The 20,940-nt window shown below is 36.7% G+C and overlaps 1 protein-coding gene and 1 long non-coding RNA gene across 2 annotated transcripts in view; both read right to left on the reverse strand.

Moving 5' to 3' along the window:
- The window catches only part of LOC106946383 (rho GTPase-activating protein 8-like), a 121,802-nt gene that overhangs the window by 66,466 nt on the left and 34,396 nt on the right, over nucleotides 1-20,940 (reverse strand). The window lies entirely within an intron of this gene.
- Nucleotides 8,289-11,042, reverse strand: LOC106946391 (uncharacterized). The gene is made up of 2 exons (XR_001424759.1): nucleotides 9,316-11,042; nucleotides 8,289-9,280 (listed from the first exon to the last, which is right to left on the reverse strand). It is a non-coding gene; the product is annotated as an uncharacterized LOC106946391 (long non-coding RNA).

Below are 20,940 nucleotides of genomic sequence, written 5' to 3' on the forward strand. Positions count from 1 at the left end.
TAGAAGTTAAACCTGATATTGAGCAAGTTTCAAAGAGCCGTTTTAGGAGGGAAACAAAAACACAACTCCAGTCTAAAACATTAAGATCTAGCATAGAAATACTTCAAAATAAAGCAGAGCCACCACAGTTGGCTAGAGGTTTGGAAGAAGCACAAATGAAGTTTGACACTCCAATAAATCTATTAAAACATGAGAAAACAAGCCAGTAACGAACCAAATATAGAGCAGGATAATATTAACTGTTTATATGATGTTTTATTCACAGCTGAAAAAAGATTCATAGAACTGCATTCAGATTTAAAACCTGGACAAACAGAAACCTTCAAAGCTCCTGCTGATTGTTGTTGTACTACTGTCGGCCTGCAGGTGGCAGCAGAGGCTCTCAGCAGAGTTTTTTATTCTGTTTCAATGTGAACACTTTTTAAAGCCTTTTCACGCCTCTATATAACTTAGAATAATTTTCCAGCAACATCAGAAGACCTTAACAATCCAATGTAATAACATTATTCACACTAAACAGTGAAGTTGTTGCAGGAAATCACTAGAGTTGTGATTTATAATGCTCCGAGCTGTGACGTCTGTCCCTGTATCTGACCTCACGGCTCATTAAAAGTCATGCAGAAGTTTCAGAAGTTGGATCTGAATCTGCAGGATGATGGGAGGAAACAGGAGCCGATCAGGTGGAAGATCTCAGGCTCAAGTTAGACGGAGAGGAAATGAGGAAAAGGAGTAAAAGTGACAAAGACGGAAAGAAAAGGAGAACATCAGTCGGTCATGTTACGTAACGCAGCGTCTCCGTCCTGACATCTGCAGACATGACAGCTCCAAGAAATATTAAACTAACTGCTTCCACCTGGAGGGATTACTGCAAACTTCTTCCTCATGTGGGCCAGAGCAGGCCGCTCCGCTCTGACAGGTGTCGTTAGTGTCCGTGTCCCCGCTGTCCCAAAGCCTCAAGGTCTCACCTGGAAAACCTCATGGAGTCCAGAGGAGACGATGCAGAGACAGACAAACACACGTCTCCACCTCCAGCTGATAGAATTCACCATCAGAAGCTTCTAAACCTGATTTCTACTGGAGCAAAATAAATACTTTTGTAAATAGATTCAGAAAAATCCCAACAGGGTTGATTCTGGTCTGGACCACATTATGAAGCAAATGTCTCGTTAAAAAGCACAAATTAAACGGAAGAAAGCAACTGAAATCAACTGTTTAGTCCTAAATATAAAGCAAACCTGGGAAAAATTAGGAAAAACTAAAAAGTTCCAATAAAAAATTCAGAGGAATATCACATAAATATCCTCTATCGGGAAAAATAAAACCAAAAGACCAGAAAAAAGGAAGAAATGGCAGCAATTTAAAATAATAAAAACAGCTGAAATAAGAATCATTAAATTTATTGTAAAAAACAAGAAAATTATTTAATTAAACAAAACTTAATTAAGCATTACACTGGTAAAATAAAACTAAAATGAATATAACAAAGAATTAGAAACATGAAGATATTAAAATAAATTTCCTTTGGCTTTACAATTTTTTTAATTCAACAATTTGAAATAGAGATCTAAAATATGGGGCAAAAACATTAACTGTTATTTATTTAATATAATTTACAGGAAAAACATTTCAATAGTAAATAAAATACAACTAAAAACAATCTAATTAAGTATTTTTTTTTAATAAATAAAACATTATTTGAAAACATTTTCTTTAGGATTTGCCAAAAGGGGATTTTTTTTAAAGCTGCATTTTTCTCAAGAACAGAAAAAAAAGAAAATTATTTAATGAAGTAAAAATTAATTATCATTAAAATGGTTTTTAAAAGTGTTAAAACAGAGATATAAAGTACTATAAAAGTATTCAAAATTATTTAATGAAATATAATAAAAAATAATAGTAAATTTAAAAGAAAAATAACTTCTTAAATAATTTTTATTTGTTTTATGAAAAGAAAAAGCAACCATTTTTCTCAAAATCCTGAAAGCTTTCTTTGTAGCTGCTTTATTGCAGAACATTTACTTTTAAATAATGATGGTGCAAAGAAAAGCAGAGAAAAAATCTGTATTTTTATCACTTTTTAAAAAGGTTTTGAAAGACAAATCATAACAGTGAAATAAAACCAAACTGATCAAAAATCATTTTTCTTAATTTGTAAGAAAGTTCAAACTTTTATCCACTTTTAAGCTGCTAAAAATGTGATTTGTTCCAGTTTTTATTATAAACATTAAATAACTTTATCTTAACAAATGTATCACAAAAATAGACTATCTGGACAAATTGCTGCTTTATAAACTGTATACGTAACATCATTGCAATTTAAATGTTAATGATTATTTATTTCATATTTTAACTAAGCAAATTACAATGTTTGCTTAGATATCTATTAATCTATTTAAGGAAAAAAACAAAAGAAATGCAAAACGGTGCTCAACTATCTGTGCATCACCAAATTGTTTCAGTTTTCAGTCGAATTAAACTTTTCGTCGTCGTTTTTTCCTTCTGAGCCTCGTGGATTTATTCCAGAATAATTCAGAGTAAAATCAGAGAGCAGAGCGTTCAGCCTGTGTTTCATTCAGCCGCTGTTATTTAAAGGAGGCTTGATGAATTACAAACACGCAGGCTTAAACTGTCTGAGCAGCTGCTTAGCAACAGGATCACAATAACATGTTGTTTACATAAGCAGCTCCTGCAGGTACAGACTGAGTGCAGCGCCTCCTGCTGGCTGAAAAGTTTAGCGTTTTCTTTTTTACACCATGAATAAAATAAAAATCTAATGGAAATCAGAGGCAGGGGTCCATTTCCTGGTTTAGACAAATGATAGAATTCTATTCGTTGTCTATCTCCATGGCAACAGTGGAAGCTACAACCTGATTGGGCGGCTTTCAATGCTACTTTCACCATGTTGTTTTGCTGTAGCGACGAGAAAAGACTCTTTGAAAGAATCAATTAAAGGTCTTTATGAATCGATCAAAGAAAAATCGATTGAAATTGATTAGGAAATATTTTTAAAGATGGCCGACAAGAACTGGGTGAGTCTGAGCAACACGATGGAGGACGGCAGAGAGGCAACAAAGCTTGAGGGATGGAGGGATGAAGATTTAAACAGAACAGGAGAAGACAGAATGAATGAAAAGATTAAATAAAAGTCTAAAATTAACAATTAAAGAAGAAATGGGAACAAATAACCAAAAATTCAACAAAAAAAGGAAAACCAAAAAAATAGCAGCACAAATAAGGAGGGAACAGAGGTAAGACAGGAGGGAGGAAGGAGAAATGGTGGAAGGGAAGGAGGGAAAGACACAATGGAGGAAGAAAGAAAGAATAAAGGAAAGGAAGAAAAGAACATAATGGAGGAGAGAAGGAAGGAAAGAAAGAAAGGAAGACGGTTAAGGATTTAAGAGGAAAACTTTGAGGCATTAAGGACATAAAGAAGCATCAATAAAGGGAGGAGTGTGAATGTTGGTAACACTACCTCAAAAATATCTACAATGACCAGAATATGAGGAGAAAATCTCCAAACGGTGACACATCTGTGAGGCTCGTTGCGCTGCAGCGTGAGTGAGAATCAGTATCAATATGTGATTTGATGTAATGAGGAAAATCAATTCATCAGCTTCAGCTCAGATCGGCTGGATTCTTAGAGGAAAAGCTGCATGTCAGATCATGAGTCATTTCCCAGGGTAAATTTTTAATCAGTGAGTGAATTCAATAATTCAGCAGTTTGAGACGACAGTTTAACGGTCGACCCAATCAGGTTTTTCTGAATGTGAGAAGAGGAAGTGAATTTTTCAATATTCCTCAGGTTATGACTGGATGTGGTGAGGAACTCAGACTTTTCTAAACTCTTTTCAGAAATCAACACCGTAGTCATTTGACTTCTGTGCACCATAATGTTATTACATTTGAGGAGTTCTGAGTTTTTTTTAATCTTAAATGCAAAATAGTTTTGTACAGTTTTGGTTTAGTTACTGCTCTAAATATGTTGGTGCCTTTTTTGAGTCTGTACTCTCCAGTTTATGACTAATCGATTACTAAATAAGTTGACGATTATTTTAAGAATCGATTAATCATGATTAATCCAGTTAGTAGTATCAGCTCTGCTGCTTCTCTTACCAATAACTGATATTTCCTGATATCATATATGTTATATTTTCTTAGTTTCAACACCTTGTACAAGCTTTGACTGTTCATGCTAATTTATTGTGTATCACTGCATAAAAACTAATTTTATTTCATTTTTGAGTTGTTGTTTTTTTTATTAAAATGTGTTTTTTTCTCCTGATAGAAATGTCTTAGTCAATTGCCACCAATAACTTTTTTTGAAAGTGTTGTATTTTGTAAAGTTTAAAGTCAAAGTTGCAAAAACATAACTAAGAAAGTTGCTATGGAGACGTAGCGACCTTCAAATCTACCTCATTTTGCTGCAGTTCAAATAAGATAAAATATTTGCAATTCTTTCATTAAATGATTCTTTTTCTTCCTCTTTTTCAGGGAAAGATTGATGAACCTCACTAACCCACTCCAGCTGCTACCATCCTCCTCATCCTCTCCTGCTTCCCTCCTCTGCTGAAGAAAAAAACAACAAAGCTTGGATTAAAAACAAAGACAAAACTTCACGGGAAACTCGGCTTACTTGGATTTTTACAGAGCGCAGACTCTGAGGTACGACTCAAACGTTACTTGAATCATCAGCTTCGTCCTGCGTATACTTAGATGTTGTTTGGGAGGTTTCTCCTGTTGCTGTAGAGAACAAGAACTTGTTGTTGCTGTCTGTATGTCGCATATCATATCCAAACCAAATCACGTTACTGCATGCTTGGAAAGTAGAGCATGTGAACAGAAGAAATGTGGGAACAACAACAGCTCGCAGATATGGAGACGTTATCCTGTCAGACAGATAACTTTAGTTTTTTAAAGTATCATACTGTATATGTTTTATACCAGGAGGTTGGCATGGTGAATTATTTTGTAGATTTTTAACATGTTTTTATTTTTTTTGCCTTGGTGAAAACAAAGCAGCTCCAGCAGGCAGCTCTGATGAACATGTCTGCACCAGTGGGAGGAAAAATGGGGATAAAAGTGTGAAAATGCATTAAATCCAGACATCCGATTATATCTGAATGTTCCTGTTTGGATCTCTGATCAGAATGCTGTATACCTGATTTATCACTACCTCAGTGTCAACTCACTGAAAACAGAAGCTTTAACACCTGAAGGACTGATTATTATCACCAACACCGCTCAAGTTATCTGAAATGTCCTCAATTTAATCTCTAAAATATACAAAGAACTAAACTATAAAGATGTTTTCACCTTGATATCAGGTAGAAAAGCACATTTAGAGAAACTAAATGAGCCTCAGATGTCCAGCCTGAATGAGAAAAGCAGCTTTTTTGAACATTGTTTTGTTTGATTTTGCATTTTCTGTTAGCTTAAAAGCCAATAAGGTTCTGCAGAGCGGCTCTGACTGTCTTAAACATTTAACAAGAAATCAGTCCAGCACAAATTTGAATTTGAAATATATCTGAAATCTGGGAAAATAAACAAACTGGGGAATTGTCACACAATTGCAATATTGGTCAAATTTGTTTGGATGAGCTGCAGGTGGAAACAAACCCCCAAGATGGCCGTGTTTTTCTTTGTGGTTCATTTTAGCTTCTTAACTTTTATTTCCAAATATTTGAGGTTTAAAAATATAAAAACAAAACGACTGACAGATTTATGTGTCAGTCATAAATGTTAACTATTTTCGGTTTCCCTCTGGAAAGAAGCTGGAGAAAATAAATAAAAATTTATTTGAGAAATATTGGATCTAAAACACTGGGAGAATTTTAAGCTTTTGTAAATTGAATCACTGTTTCTCAGTATAATACTGAAAATCAGATTGTTACCAGGGATTGGACGTCACTGTTAACCCATCACAGTGATGCCAACATTTTGTTTTGGGTAAAAAGCCCATCCAGAAACTGTTGACCTCAAGAATCACAGAGTTACTAAATTTTGACGTTGCTGATTTACATCAGTGTATCATCAGCGTAGAAGATGTTCTGGTTTTACAAAATCAACATTAAGGGTTCCTATTTTAAAGAGCTTTGGATATCGCATCACATGAGGAGTTGCTATGGTAACTTTAACACAGAATGACGTCCATACTTTGACATCAAAGATAGGCTACACCATGGGGGGTCCTTGCAGGTTGTTGGAAATCTACTGGGATTTATTAAGAAACACTTTCACAGTTAAAATGTTATTATCAAATTGGTAACATATTTCTGAAGTTGGGCATCTGAAACAGGGCGGACCATGACAGCCTCATGCCGTGACCCAATCATGGCCGTACACAGCTCAGTTGTGTTAGCTTGTAGTGCCAACATGAGCATATGTGGTAAAGTCAATGTGGAACAATGCTGCTGAACATGAGTGGTTCTGATCATCGTCTTGATGAGGTCTTTGGGATGTAGTGTGAAGCATTACCTATGTCAGGGTGTTTTAAGCGTGTACAAACTTTTACTGCAAGGCTGTGATGGCTTGTTGTCGTGATGTCAGTGTATCCTTGAAGCCCAAACATGGCTTGGCTATTGTCACGTGAAACAGAACTGGCAACAATGGCTTCATGTGAGGCTACATCCAAAATTACGGCGATGTAAAGATGGCGGAGAAGTGTGAATGGGAATCTGAGAAAGTTGTGCAAAGTCAGCCCAGGATGTGTAGCAATCATCAAGGTTTCCCCCAAAAAACTTGGTAAGCCTGGTGGTTGTGGCGCTCGGCAGTCATAGTCAAGTTAGGCTGACAAGATAATGAAGAGCAAATTGAGGTCCTGGTCCAGAGCAAAGTAACCCTAAGGGAAGTGAACCAGCATCCAAACACGTTTAGACGCTGATTAATATCAAGGTTTGGTTGAAAAGTTGTTGGGATGATCAAATGGTTTTCCAGATTTTCTAAATTTGAGTTGTAGGAACGATAATTATACAACCATAAAAGTTACCCAAAGACAGCAGCTTCCCTCCAGAGAATCAAACATCGTACAGAAAAATTTTAAACTTTATCAGATCTTTTTCTGTCAAAAATCTGAGCAATTGTCACGCAAAGTTTCAAAGCTGTGCAGAAATGTTATCACAAAGTTTTAATGGTAAATGTAGATTTATGTTAGCATGTTGTCTTCAGTTCTGGATGTAGGAATAGCGCCACCTGCAGCTCGTCAGCTCAACTTTTCAAACTGCTAAAATCAAACAAATTCAGGAGCTTCTTATATAAACAGCTCTGGAAAAAATTAAGAGACTACTTAAAATGATCAGTTTCTCTGATTTTACTCTTTATAGGTCTATATCTGAATAAAATGAACATTGTTCTTTTTTTCTATGAACTACTGACAGCATGTCTCTGAAATTCCAAGCACAAATTTAGTATTTATTTGCAGAAAATGAGAAACGGTAAAAATAATGAAAAAGATGCAGTGCTTTCAGACCTAAAATACTGCAAAGAAAACAAGTTAATATTCATTTATAAACAAGAATACTAATGTTTTAACTCAGAAAGAGATCAGAAATCAGTATTTGGTTGAACAACCAGCAGGTTTTCAGTGGGCTCTTCATTTTTCCAGAGCTGGATATTTGCTGAACTTTCTGGATTCATTTGGACTGAAAGGCACGTGCTGTGGGCTGAGACGGCAGACTGAACCCAAGCTCACGCTCTCGTGTTGAAGGTTTGGTGTATCGACAAACCTGCGTCACTGCAGCCCACATAAACACAGAAGTTCATCCACTCTGCAGCGTTCGCCGGCCGTCACTGCTTTTCTGATGCATGAAAACAGCTGAGGGACATTTCAGTTGGACCGAAGCTCTGATGAGCTCTGACTGATGATTAATGTGTTCTGCATTAAAAATGCGATGCTGCCCCTGCGCGTGCGGCAGCGTATCAATAATGACAGACAGCCGTGGTCGAACTGTTCATCCTGTTTCGGTTTTCAGCTGAAAACTTCAGGTTCATCACCGAGTCATTCTCATCCTCCAACAGGAAGAAGCAATAAATTCCTGCAATGTGGGAACTTTGAAGTGGAAGGAGTGTTCACAAAACGCGTTACTATGATTTCTTCAGTTTTCTTTTTAATTCCATTTGTTGATGTTTATTTTTGTGATCTATTTTTGATAAAAATAAATCTTTAATTCTGATAAATCTCCATGTGTTTCACATGACAACACATGAATTTTCTGTTTTTTGTGTTTCATTTGGCATTGATGTTTTAATGAGTACGGCTGGATTTAAAATGGTTTCAGATTCGTTCGTTCTGCGGTTAGAAGAGTTTCACATTTGGCTGAAAACAAGGCAGAGAAATAGAAAGTAATTTATTCCCTTTAAAGGGAAAACTTCTTTTCACTAACTATTAAAAACTTTAAAATATTATAATTATGAAAGAAATTTTAACTGAACCAACACAAGAGATTACATTAAGTCATTTCAATGCAGCAAATCAGCTCTTTTTCTCTAATTACATAGACTAACTGGAGAAAATGGTCACATTTTACCTCTATGCGATTTAGTTTTTAAATTATCTGCTCAAAACGACTTAGAATAGTTTTGGAAATAGGAAAATCTATAAAAATCAACCAGGTTTTTATAAATGTGGAAAAGAAACTGTCCTCTAGACCCTTTACCATAAACTACCACCAAGAATTTGCGACTATTTTACATTTCTGAAGAGGAATCCTGGTTTTAATTCAGCCACAATGCAACAGGCAGGAGTTTATTTAATACCTAAAACGTTTTTAAACTTTTTAGCTCCACCAAACTTTTAAACCACATTGAATTTGACATCTCAGTTTCACAGGTTAACTTTTTTTAAATCAATCTCCATTAAGGCAATTTTAATGTGTAAATCATTTAATTAACAATCTAGTAAAAATCTTTATATGAAGCAGAACTGAAATTAAAAAAGGGTTTAAAGTGCTTCAATGAGCTGAAATTGAAACTTAAAAACATTCCAAAATAAGATAAATTAATGAAATAGATAAAAATTAAATTATAAGAAGAAATATTTTATGGGTTAAGCATCTCAAATTTAACATTTAATTTAAGAATGAATATTTAATTTCAGTATTGGTAATGACTTTCAGACGGTTTAGGGCTTAAATTGATGAAAAAGTTTTCAATTGTTCTTTTCAGTTTCCCTCCTCATCTGTGCTACATCTACTCTGATTATCTGACTAGCATAGCTTAGCCTAGCCTAGCGTAGCCTAGCCTATCCTAGCCTCGCCTAGCCTATCCTAGCCTAGCCTATCCTAGCCTAGCCTCTCCTAGCCTAGCCTATCCTATCCTAACCTAGTCTTGCCTAGCCTAGCCTGGCCTGTCACATGTAGGAATATCTGAACCATTCCCAGGCAGACTTCCACCATCTCTGACTGGTTTAGACCATAAAATGGATCTGGTTTGTGTTTGTTCATATATCGGTGAATTTTTTTTTTTGCCTTTCGATGACTGATCACAGCGGTGCGACCTCCGATTTTTTAGCCGCAACTTTGAGAAATTAGGTTGCATCTCCGACAAAACTGGTTGCAGTCTAGAGCCTTGGCAGTATATAAACTGACATTATGTCAGAATCTTACCTGACCACCTGTTTAGTCTGCAGAGTATTTTAGCAAAGTGTTGAGGATCATCAACATGTTTTCTGGTAAATGTCACAAAGGCTTCAAAGGAGGGCAATTACTTTTACCACATGGTCATGTTGGTCTGGATAGTATTTTCTCTTAAATATGTAATAATTTTGCAATAATATCCCTTATTTACTCTATCCATTTTATCAAAACGGCATTTTATTTAAAATGAAGCTTAACCTCTGGGAAAAAAAATGCTCTGGTTTATCAAATGAAAAGAAAAATATGTTGAAGCAACCATAAAATTCAAGCATGAATGTTGAAACCAACATATCAGACGTAATTTAATTCACATTTACTGCGTCAGATATTGCTTGATGGGACTTTGGTGCATCCAATGCAAAATGGACGATTTTAAACTTCTTATTTAAACTGAGCTGCTCATTAAGTGGCCATTAATGCATAAGGTAAGTTAGGTTTGTGAGTTTATTGTGTGGTTATGTAAAAACTCCCCTGATAAGAAACCAGCAGTGCTCCATATGCAATAACACATAATGAAAATATCATCAGTAAATTTGTCTGGTTGTTTCTAACTGTGCATAAAACCTTTTTAGTGCCTTAATCAGAATCTGTTATGGTTTTTTTTTAATTTATCTCAAGTACTATAAATAAAAAAAGTGCGTCATGTTAGCACTACAGTGATGCAACCGACTGGTTGAACATAGAAAAAATGTATCATCGATAAATGTTTGAATGTACAGTATTCAGTCTTTCTGTGTGACAAAGTAAAGAAAAATTAACCACAAATACTTCAGAACTTCACAGAGAAAATGACAGCTTAGGATGATTTTCAGGATATCTGATGATTCTAATTAAACGTAACTTTTTATGTTTAATCGATCTGAATAAAAAAGAAATAAAAACTGCCCATATGTTGGTTTTAAACAACAATGTTCTATCTAAATGTTAGACCCATGCAGGCATGAGTGTAACAACTTCAGTGTATTTTCATGTATTTAATGATGTTCTCATGCTTCGGTCCAATTAATGCAACAGAAAAAAATCGTACATATTAATATACATAACATATAACCTGTCTGCGAAATCTCAAATTGCGTCCTCTGTGTTTTGCTCTAATTATAGATGATATTTTTGTTAACCTGAGTGTCTGTGTATGTTTCTGTATGACAGCTATAATATTAAAAGAAAAACGGAGCGTTTCAAAAATGTTATAAATGTAAACGGCTTCAAACAAACTGTATTATGCACAACAGAGTCATTCTGAATCCTAGTTGTGACTATGTTCAATGTGGCCTTTACTTTCTCTTTCATGTAATGCAATGTTGTAAATGATTTGTATAATATGATGTTTATCAAAGTTACCAAGGCTTTATGTTTTTAAAAAATATGTTTAATAAATAAAACAACTGTGATAAACTGTAAAGCATTTAAGAGTTTATTCTCACTAAACAGTTTCCTAAAGTGCCTTCAGTGTTTTTTAATTATGTAACTTTACAAGTTAATTGTGTAAAATGCTAAATTTAGCTTAAAAAGTACAAAGTATCATGTAGAAATGCAATTACATCATATGTTGCAATGTCACATCCATTATTATCCATTAGCCTTTAAGTCCTACTTAGCACCTTTTATTACGTGCTACCTTACAAACTATAAGTACCACCTGTTAGCTTGTTAGTACCCATTTGCTTTATTTTTTATCATGTTACCTTGCTAATTATTACTGTTAGCTCGTTAGCAATTAGTGACATGTAGCACCTGATAGCTCATTGCCATTTAGTGGCATGTAGCACCTGCTAGCTCGTTACCAATTAGTGGCATGTAGCACCTGTTTGCCCGCACTAGCTTAAAAGCTACTTACACCACTTAACACTTCTTAAGATCGTCTATCTGGTTAGCTTTTTAGAGCCATTTTCTTCATGTTAACACTCATTAGCATGCTAACTATTGGTACTAAGTAGCACTTTTTATCATGTTCTACTTGGGTAATTATTAGTGCTACCTAGTACCTGACAGCATCTGTTAGCTTGTTAGTTAATAGTAACATAGCACCTGTTACCACTCATTAGCTTATTAATTATTGGTAACATTTTGTATAATGTGCTACTTTGCAAATTTTTAGTGACACCTAGCACTTGTTAGCGTCTGTTAGCTTGTTAGGTAATAGTAACATTTAGCACCTGCTAGCACCATTAGTTTATTATCTCTTGGTGCTATGTAGCACTGTTTTATCATGGGTTGCCATGTTAGTTTTTAGATCCACTTAGCATCTGTTAGCTTAACAATTAGTGACATGTAGCACCTATTTTCCCCCTCTAGATTATTAGCTGCTTAAGCCGCTTAACACCTGTTAGCTTGTGAACTATAAATCTACTGATTCCACTGCTTTTATTCTAATGCTGTGAAATAAAATCAAATACATTTGATTATTAAAAGAAGAAATAAAATCCAACCAAAATATGAGTGGCATATTGAGGGAAGATTAGTTTGACCAAAAGAGGTGGACAATGTTATGGTAAATAAGTGGAATTACATTTCCACATTTTTAACATCTTACCAGATGAAATGGTTTATCTATAAACCCATCTGTTTATTAGCTGCGTTTGTGGACGGCTCTGCAGTCCTGTGGGCCATGAGAGCAATGAAGTTATTTTGTATTCTAACTGCTTGACTCGTGTTTTCAGAGTCAAGTAGATCAAGCTGATAACCTGCTTCCCTGCAACCGCTGTCGTCCCTGTCCTCATTCAAAAATAATGACTACGCTGCAGGGAAACTGATCCATTACGTAACAAACGGCGCTGAGGGACTCTGAAGATGGCAAGTGAAAGGAAAAAACTCTGCACAGCTGAGGCTGAAAAAGAACCGGGACTACTGACCAAACATGGAAGGACGTCTTAAAAACACTGAGCAGTTTTCATAAACTATTGAGTGTTTTTTTGTAAAAATAAAAATACTTTCAGTTGGATGTTCAGATTTTGTTACTGCATTTAGCTTTTTTCATTATTCTTCCATTGAAATAGAAAAGCGAACAATGAAAATAGATATTTGATGAGTAAATTTATAAAATACAACTAGTCTTGTTTCTTGAACACATCACTGAAAATAGTGGATTTAACTGCCATCAGTCACCAAATCCACTAATAATGGTTCTGGATGTTGTGGAACGGGATGAAAATCTAAAGTAACTTGTGAAAATATGTTAATATGGGCCAAAACCTCTGAGGAATGTTTTCAACTATTTGTTTACTATATCCAGGAAGAACAAAAAGGTGGATTTGAAAGAAAAATGGCGTCCAGTGAGTGAAACGAACATAGAAATGGCTGCAATGGAGAATAATTAATTCAGAATAATGAGGGAGTTAATTAAGAAACAACTGATTATTGATATCCACATCGGTATCAGCCGATCTTAATTATTATTTAAAATATTGGTCCTATAAGAGTATGTTTACGCTCAGATGCTTAATTCCAACTTTTTGTTGAAATCCAATTTTTTTGACAAGCTCGTTCATACTACTAATTAAATGCGACTGAACAAGACCCAAAAATGAACCCCTTCTCCTCCTGTTTAATTCATTACTTTTCTTTCCTTCTGGTGTTTTTGTGGCTGTGATCGGACCCCGCTGATCGGACCCGGCTGTTCTCCGCGCTCAGGGAAACAGAGGCTGGCCGTGTTAAACAGGGAAAAGCTTCATCCTCCTGCTGCATGACTACATGTACCTCACATGTTTTATTCATGCAACTAACTCACAATCTGCACAGCGCGCTCAACTCCTGCTGCTGCTCTGCCTCAACTTAGGCAAAGTAAAATCTGGATATCGATATCTAACACACACGGTTATTTTTGCTACAGATACTTATAACTTTAAGACGTAAATAGTAGCAAAAGAAGAAGAATCCAGGTGTCTGACAATAAATCAGATTTTTAAAAAATCAAACTAGAGGTCAGTTAACAAAAATTATTACTTTTTTAAAATTATGTTAAATACATCAAGATTACTAACACTAAGAAAACTACAGAAAAGTGTGAAGATCCTGGATTAAACTGGAAAGAGTCTTTATTCACAGGAAAACAAGTCCTGTAACACTAAATATGCAACTAGTAATCAATTATTCGGACGATTAATCAATTAATCTGAAAGGAAAATTGGTAGATTCTGCAGCATGTAGCCATTTAAGCATTTTGTTATACAAAAAATACAGCAAAAAATGCAAATAAGCTATTAAATTCTGATTTTAAATGAAAAAATAAACATGTTATTGACTAAAATGCAACATAGCTTTACTTTAGTGATGCTTGATTATTTGTAGATTAATTCATTTTTGCAATAACTGATTAAGAAAAGAACAGCAAAAGGAGATTTATAGAAGATTTTCTCATTTCATTTTTTTAAAGAATTTGAACCAGGTCAAATTACAACTAGGTTACTTGAGGAGTTATAGGTAAACATATTAACAGAGAAAGAAGTTTTATTTTTTAAATTTTCTAAAAAAAAAAAAGAAAAAACAAAAAAAAAAAACCCAGCTTTGGCTTGATTACTGCTATGACTTTGTTGTACTTTGAGAAAATTGACTTTATTTCAGTCGCTATACTGCAGTTAACGATTAATTGGTGATTAAATTAGTTGAAAATTATTTCAATAATTGATTAATCACAATTAATCACAATTAAACCGATTAATCTTAGGAGAATTTAATTTAAATTAACAGCTGCAGCTTGTGTGTTATCGGTTGCTGCTGGGTGATCCATGGTCTGACGACCATCAGCTGTTCTGCATGTACCATTTCTCTGCCCGTCTTCCCCACGGTTGGCGTTTTTTTTTTTTTAAGCGCTGATCAGCTGTCAAACCTGCCAGGACGCCTCTCCTTCATCTTCATCCTGCTCGGCTCCTGCAGAGTCTCCTGCGGCGGCGTTATGTCACCCTGACATCTACAGTGGCTGCATCGATCCGCCCGCTGACACCCAGCCCCATTCAGGTCGGCGTTATGGTGATCAAAGTGTCGTTTCGCCATCGACGTGGCCATTTTATGGTTTCTTTATTTACTCCGAGCTGTGAGGGTGTTAATTTACGCCCTGCTGACGGGCTGTAAATTATTTTTAACCCAACAAGCCGTGCGGCTCTCTGGGGGACTCATTGTTGGCTCATAATGGCAGGACAAGTGGATTTACTGTCTGGGGTTCTGATAGTTTGGGATTTTTTATTTCAATTTGACATTTTGGCTAATTTAATCAGTTTTAATTTAGTTTTAGAGCGGATTAGCTAGCTATTATTAGTTAAATATTGTTAAAATTCTGTTTTTTATATTTTGGTTAATTTTTAGGTACAAAATTGAAAAATATCAAAGTTTGTGATTATTTATACATTGGGTGTTGAATAACCAACAAAATATATAATTTTATAAAGATGTATTTAATTATTGTTGAACTGACTCTGGTGTTTAGCAGAGGCACCGCCATACTTTGCAGGCAGTTGATCTAAACTGTTCATGTGGGAAAAAGAATATATTTCACATCAGTTCAAAAGGCTAATAAATAAATTTATAAACACAAAAACAAAGAATATCATCTATAATCCGAGTGCGTTTTGGTTAGTTTTATAAACACATTTTATTTGAACCATAATAAATGATGGTGACCAACTTTTTGATGTGTAATGACAAAACTTTGTAAAATGTAATGTTTAAACTTTTGACTGTTATATGACTTTGTATTTTTATGTTTTTATTATTTAAAGCACTTTGAACTGCCTTGTTGCTGAAATGTGTGAAATAAAGTTGATTGATTGATATAGTTCCAGTTTTAGTTTTTACCCATTAATTAACGTTTTCATTTATTTCAGTTAACGAAGATGTCTTCTCAATTTCAGTTTTTATTATTTCTTCATTTTAGAGCCTGCAGGTTCCAGAATGTCGAGGCGTCTTTTAAATGCTGTGTTTAGGATGGAACATGGTGACCCCTGCAGAAACAGCTGAAGTAAAACCTCAGAAACACAAACCTCCATCATTAGCAGCTCAGCTCGGTTAATGTCCCCGTTCCCCCCATCTGTCACTTCGCCTGTCTCTCCCTCTTCGCCGGCTCTTCCGTGACGTGACTCTAATTATAGCTCCCTGAAGTCGGGCCCCGGCGGTCCCTCCAAAGGCCGTGTGTTGGTCTTGAAGGGCGTTGCGTGAAGTGGCCTTGCTCTTTTCAAGCTGCATGCTATGGGGCCTATAAATAGTGCAGAGAGGACGACTCTGCATAGGTGTTATATAAGCATTCTGTGTGTTTATGAATGAGGACAGGGCTTGCTTGGTACATTCATAAGTCTTGCTGCAGCTGCTGGTTTGTTCACTCACCCATGTGTGAAGGGAATAAAACTTTGCATGAATAAGAGTTTGGCCAATAGTCAGATTTTATTTAAAGGGCATTTATCACCTGCGGAAGCCCTGAAAGGCATATTAAGATGTATTTTAAAGGCACATTTTCCTGTAATCTAGAAGTAAAAAAATCTAGAATACTTTTAATATTCTTATTTTTTTCCTCACTGATTTTTTTTTCTGAAAGGCAAATCAAACTTTTCTTTTATTTAATGATATATAGCATAAAGGAGCAAAAAAATCAATTCTATAGACCAGGGGTCCCCAAACTACGGCCCGCCTCCACATTTGGTCCGGCCCCCTGAACAATATCAGAGAGCATTCAGATTTTTTTTTTCATTTATTGTATTTTCCGGTTTATATGTGGATTTTTCTTCAACCACCAGGGGGCTCTTTAGCAGGAAGTGTGTCCTGTAAACTGTGGGGCGCATTGCTGCCATCTGTTGGACTTTTAGGGAACTGCTTGACTTTTATGTTATTTAATCAGTACGGTTGTTTGCTAGCGGCAGAGCAGATGATCAGACGTGTCTGTTATGAACCCGCATTCCAGGTTGAATTCTTTGAAGCAATGCCTGTAAGTAGCAGCTTATACTTCAAAACGAGCCTTTATGTTAACATATGAGAAATTAATATGTTATTTCCCTCAATGGAATATATACTAGTCAGTCCCAGTCACCGTTTCACTCATGGTTTTTGCCCATGTGCTTTCTGGGTAAAAATCAATCGAGAAACGCACCCCCGGCCCCCGTCAACAATTTCCGGCCCCCCACCAGAGAAGGAAAGGTTATTTGGCCCTCACAGGAAAAAGTTTGGGGACTACTGCTATAGACAGTAACTCTAGTCCTGAATCAAATCAAAATGCTCAAAGTTTGATTTTAAGCCTCATATATGGTTCCCACAAGTCTGAACTGGACGTGATCGGCGCCATCTTGGTAGGCAAAGCATAAATGAACCATCATGACTTCCAGACCAACAAAAAGAAAACATATTGACCCTCTTGACCAATGTGCAAGAGAAATATATACAAACACAATGGCTGCTGTCAGGATCGACCCGTATGAGACAGATAATGAAAACATGTCAGACGCTGCTGCCTCGGATCTCCTATTATCCATGTTGTACTTGTGTGCTCACCATGAAGGAGCTTCGCAGCCTCAAATCCATGGACGCTTACAATGACTGTTTAAACGGCTTAGTGAAGGACATACGAACTCATCATGAGAATAACAAGGTTCTGGTAACTGGCAAAGAAAGTACATGTAGTAACAAATGTGTCGGCTAAGTGGCTGTCTTAGCTAGCAGATAAAAGCTACGTCAGCTAAGCTAGTTTTGCTAGTTCGGCTGTAAGTACTACAGTAAACATCACAGATATTTTATCTTAGTATTACATAGAGATGGGTGGAGTACTCAAAAATTTTTATAAAAGGTTTTATTGGCTCTAGTGGCCTTTATTTGATAGTTAATTGACAGGAAAGTGGGAAATGAGAGAAGGGGAAGACATGCGACAAAGATCGCCAGGTTGGGAATTGAACCAGCGACGGCCACGTCGAGGACTAAGGCATCCATATGTGGGATGTGCTTAGTGTTACCTGGGAATCACATGCTGCGCTGCGTTTGCCTACCAAGATGGCGGCTCAGTGGTGCGAATCACTTCCTGTTCAGACTCGTGGAAACTCTATATTTGTAATAACCGCGGAGAATGTTTGCGTTGGTAATTCCATCCGAATTAGAAACATCAGTAAATGACTACTAGATTTAATTAAAAACGTATTAATAAGTAAACTTACTTAATGAAAAATTGATGGGATTCAGTTTTTTCCAGCTTTGAAACACTGATCTGTTTCGGTTCGCCTGTCCTGTGGTCATGATCTCACTGGAGTGGAGTTTTAACTCCACCTCTCTGAGCTGCTTTCCGTCTTCTGAATCAACATCTGCTCTTTGTTCTCCTTCTGCATCTTCATCAGATTAATATTTAACAAACCGCCATCTGATTTTTCTCCCATCACCTTCTGCACGCCTCCCCACTCGGCCTCCTGGGGTTTTCCTGAGCAGAGCTGCGAGCGAGGAGATGACGGAGTAAGGAGGACGAGACGATGGCAGCAGAGAGGAAGAGGAGGGTGATGAAGAGGGGGAAAAAGGGCTTAATGAGTGTGTTGCCCCTGATTCAGTGATCCAGGCACGAGGCAGGAGATGACAGGGCTGCGTGTTGCCACGGGGGATGCCTCGCCGGTTTGCATGAAGCAGAAGCAGCCCCTCTTCCTCCTCCTCTTCCTCCCCTCTGCTGCTCATCTGAAGGAGAACAGCCCAAACCATTAAAACATGACACTGGAAACACTGGGAACACTGGAATCTAATCCAGGAACAATTATGTAATTAAGCGTTAATGATTAATGCAGCAGGAGAATAAGAAGACAGAAAGCAACATGAAGGCCTGTCACCATAACAAACCTTACTGGACACTAAACTGTCCCAGAAGTTATTGTGATAAACAAAAATAAGGTTAATTTGAGACCATTTTAAGTAACATAATGCTAATGGCAAATCAATGCAAAATCAATAAACTTTAAATTCTAAGGAACATTTAAGACTGGAACTGGAAGATATTTTAAATATCCAAAATGAATAAACAAAACAACAAAAATAAATAAAATCCATTATGAAGTTTCTGTAAACAAGAACATTAAATAATGTATTATCTGATATGTAATTATTGATATCAACCGATATGTTTTTCAGCCATATTGTCTAGGCCTAGTTTTTCTTGTGTCCTAGTCAAATTTAAATGGTGTGGCGTGACCTCAAGCAGGTTGTTGTTACTCAATAATCCTGTGATTGAGCTGAATTAAAACAGAGCTGGTTGAAAATCCTCCACAAGGATGTAAACTGGTAAATTTCTCCCATTTCTACCAATGAGTTCCTCTCAGGTGAAGAATCTGCATGGAGGAGATTGAATATTAGCTGAGTTATGTCAATCAATAAATCAAGTTTATTTGTATAGAATATTTCAGCAGCAAGGCGGTTCAAGGTGCTTTACATAATAAAAACTGAAAATTACAACGTTATAAAGTCAACAACTGAACAAACTTTACATTTTGATGAGAGCCATCACCAAAATCATTTGAATATTTTGGTCGATGTTTCATTTTTATGGTTCAAAAGCAATTCTAATTTAAAGGAAATCAGTGTTTCAGCTGTTTTTCAGTTTTCTGGAAGAACTTGCAGCTGAATTCTGCTTCTCCATGTCGTTTCCTTCAGCGGTTCTTGATGCAGCGCCACCAAAGGCGTTCTTTTAAAGTCTATTCTCTGAGCTACAGGGATGTTTTAGAAAGGCTCTACCTTCCAGGTTTCACGTGACAATGCTTTTCAACCGTAAAGTTTTCTTTTGTTTTCAGGGATTTCAGGCGTCCATCTTTAGTTTCAGCAGCTGTAACCCAACACTTGGCCAGTTAAAGCAGTGTAAGCCTCTCTTTTGTAGAGCAGCGACCCGACCGGATCATCTGACTGGAGATGAAGTCATGGTGTGTGTCTGTGCGGAGCGTGAATATGTGTGTTCAGCACATTGTTGGGCTGCGGCGCTCAGATGTTCTCTTCCACCACCTTGTCAAGTTTTCACATGTCGTCATGCTTCCCTTCACAGCTGAGTGTGAGCAGGTGCTGTGCAGCTGCTCTGATCCCTAGTGTTTAGAAACTACCGTCATCAGCTGTGACTCCCCTCCAACCGAAAGCTTCACAACCAGGAGAGCTCAGCAAAAACACTAATTATGATAAAAGCACACGCTGGGAGGAAGACAAAAAATGCAAAATAGCAAAAAAATAATGATGCAAAGAAACAACTAAGCATGTGCCTCGATTATAGCAGGCAGGGCAGGATTTAGAAGGATGTGGGCCCCCGGGCTGGAGCCGGATTTGGTCCCATATTTTACACATGCAAATTACAATACATGAACAGGTACACCAACACGTTAATAAACGAATTAATGAATTGTTGGATTCAAATGTCTGGCAGATGGCTTCATGCTAAAGGCTGTATTATGACTTCATAGTCTTGGGTCTATGAGTTTCCTATGAGTTTGCTAGTAAAATGTGCATTCATAAAAAAATAAGAAATAAAAAATCTTTGGGGCCACTCGGGGCCCTTGTAGCCGCTTTTGAAAGTCTGGCCCAGATGGTAGAGCCCAGTAGAGTCGATTTGATTGGGGACAGAAATAGAAACATTTGTTTCATTTTTCAGCTGCTGCGGTTCGGTTTCATACTGCATTGAGTCAAACAAACCAAACCGTTTTTAAAACCTGTTCCCCTCCTCACCTGTGGGGGAGCTGCACTAAGAATCACTCAAGAAAAAGACACAAAATCCTCTGAAAACGCTGAGAGCAACTTCCTTCTTTACAAAATGTAAACAAAAATGGTGTCAGATTTTAGCCGTTGTAGGATTTCTCTTTTGTCTTTGGTAAAAGTTCACGGGTCATTTCTCCCACTAGTGCGAGGCTAGCACATTTGTTTTGGTTGTATTTACCCAGAATGCCCTGCGCTGTAGTCCGCTTCCAGCTGTTGGAGCGGTCTCCGGTTCGCTTGGTGTTCACATATGCATTCAGACCACAACAGAGTTAATTTTAACTGAACTCACACTGAGATGGAGCAGAGTTCACTTTTTTGTTCGATTAGCATTCGGATCTCCTCAAACGAATGGAACTTTCTAGACAAAAACTGAAGTTCTATTAAAGCGAACTAAATAATTCTGGTGTGAACGCACCTTGTTCCATGTTTGTCCTGCTACAACTGGCTTAAAACCAACACTGCATTTCAGAATTACAATATAATGACAGTCAAATACAGTATGGTAGTATGATGGTGTTGGGTTGCTTGCTTTAAATGATGGATCTATGAATTCTCCGTCAAGCTGTCAGTTTGTGACCTCAAAGTCAAGCTCACTGAGGACATCCAGCATCATCCAGCAGGAATGATTCAAAAAAATAAACAA

Source organism: Poecilia latipinna, unplaced genomic scaffold, assembly GCF_001443285.1.
Source record: "Poecilia latipinna isolate Pla-1442-1.1 unplaced genomic scaffold, P_latipinna-1.0 Scaffold188, whole genome shotgun sequence".
In the NCBI taxonomy this organism is placed as follows: Eukaryota; Metazoa; Chordata; class Actinopteri; order Cyprinodontiformes; family Poeciliidae; genus Poecilia; species Poecilia latipinna.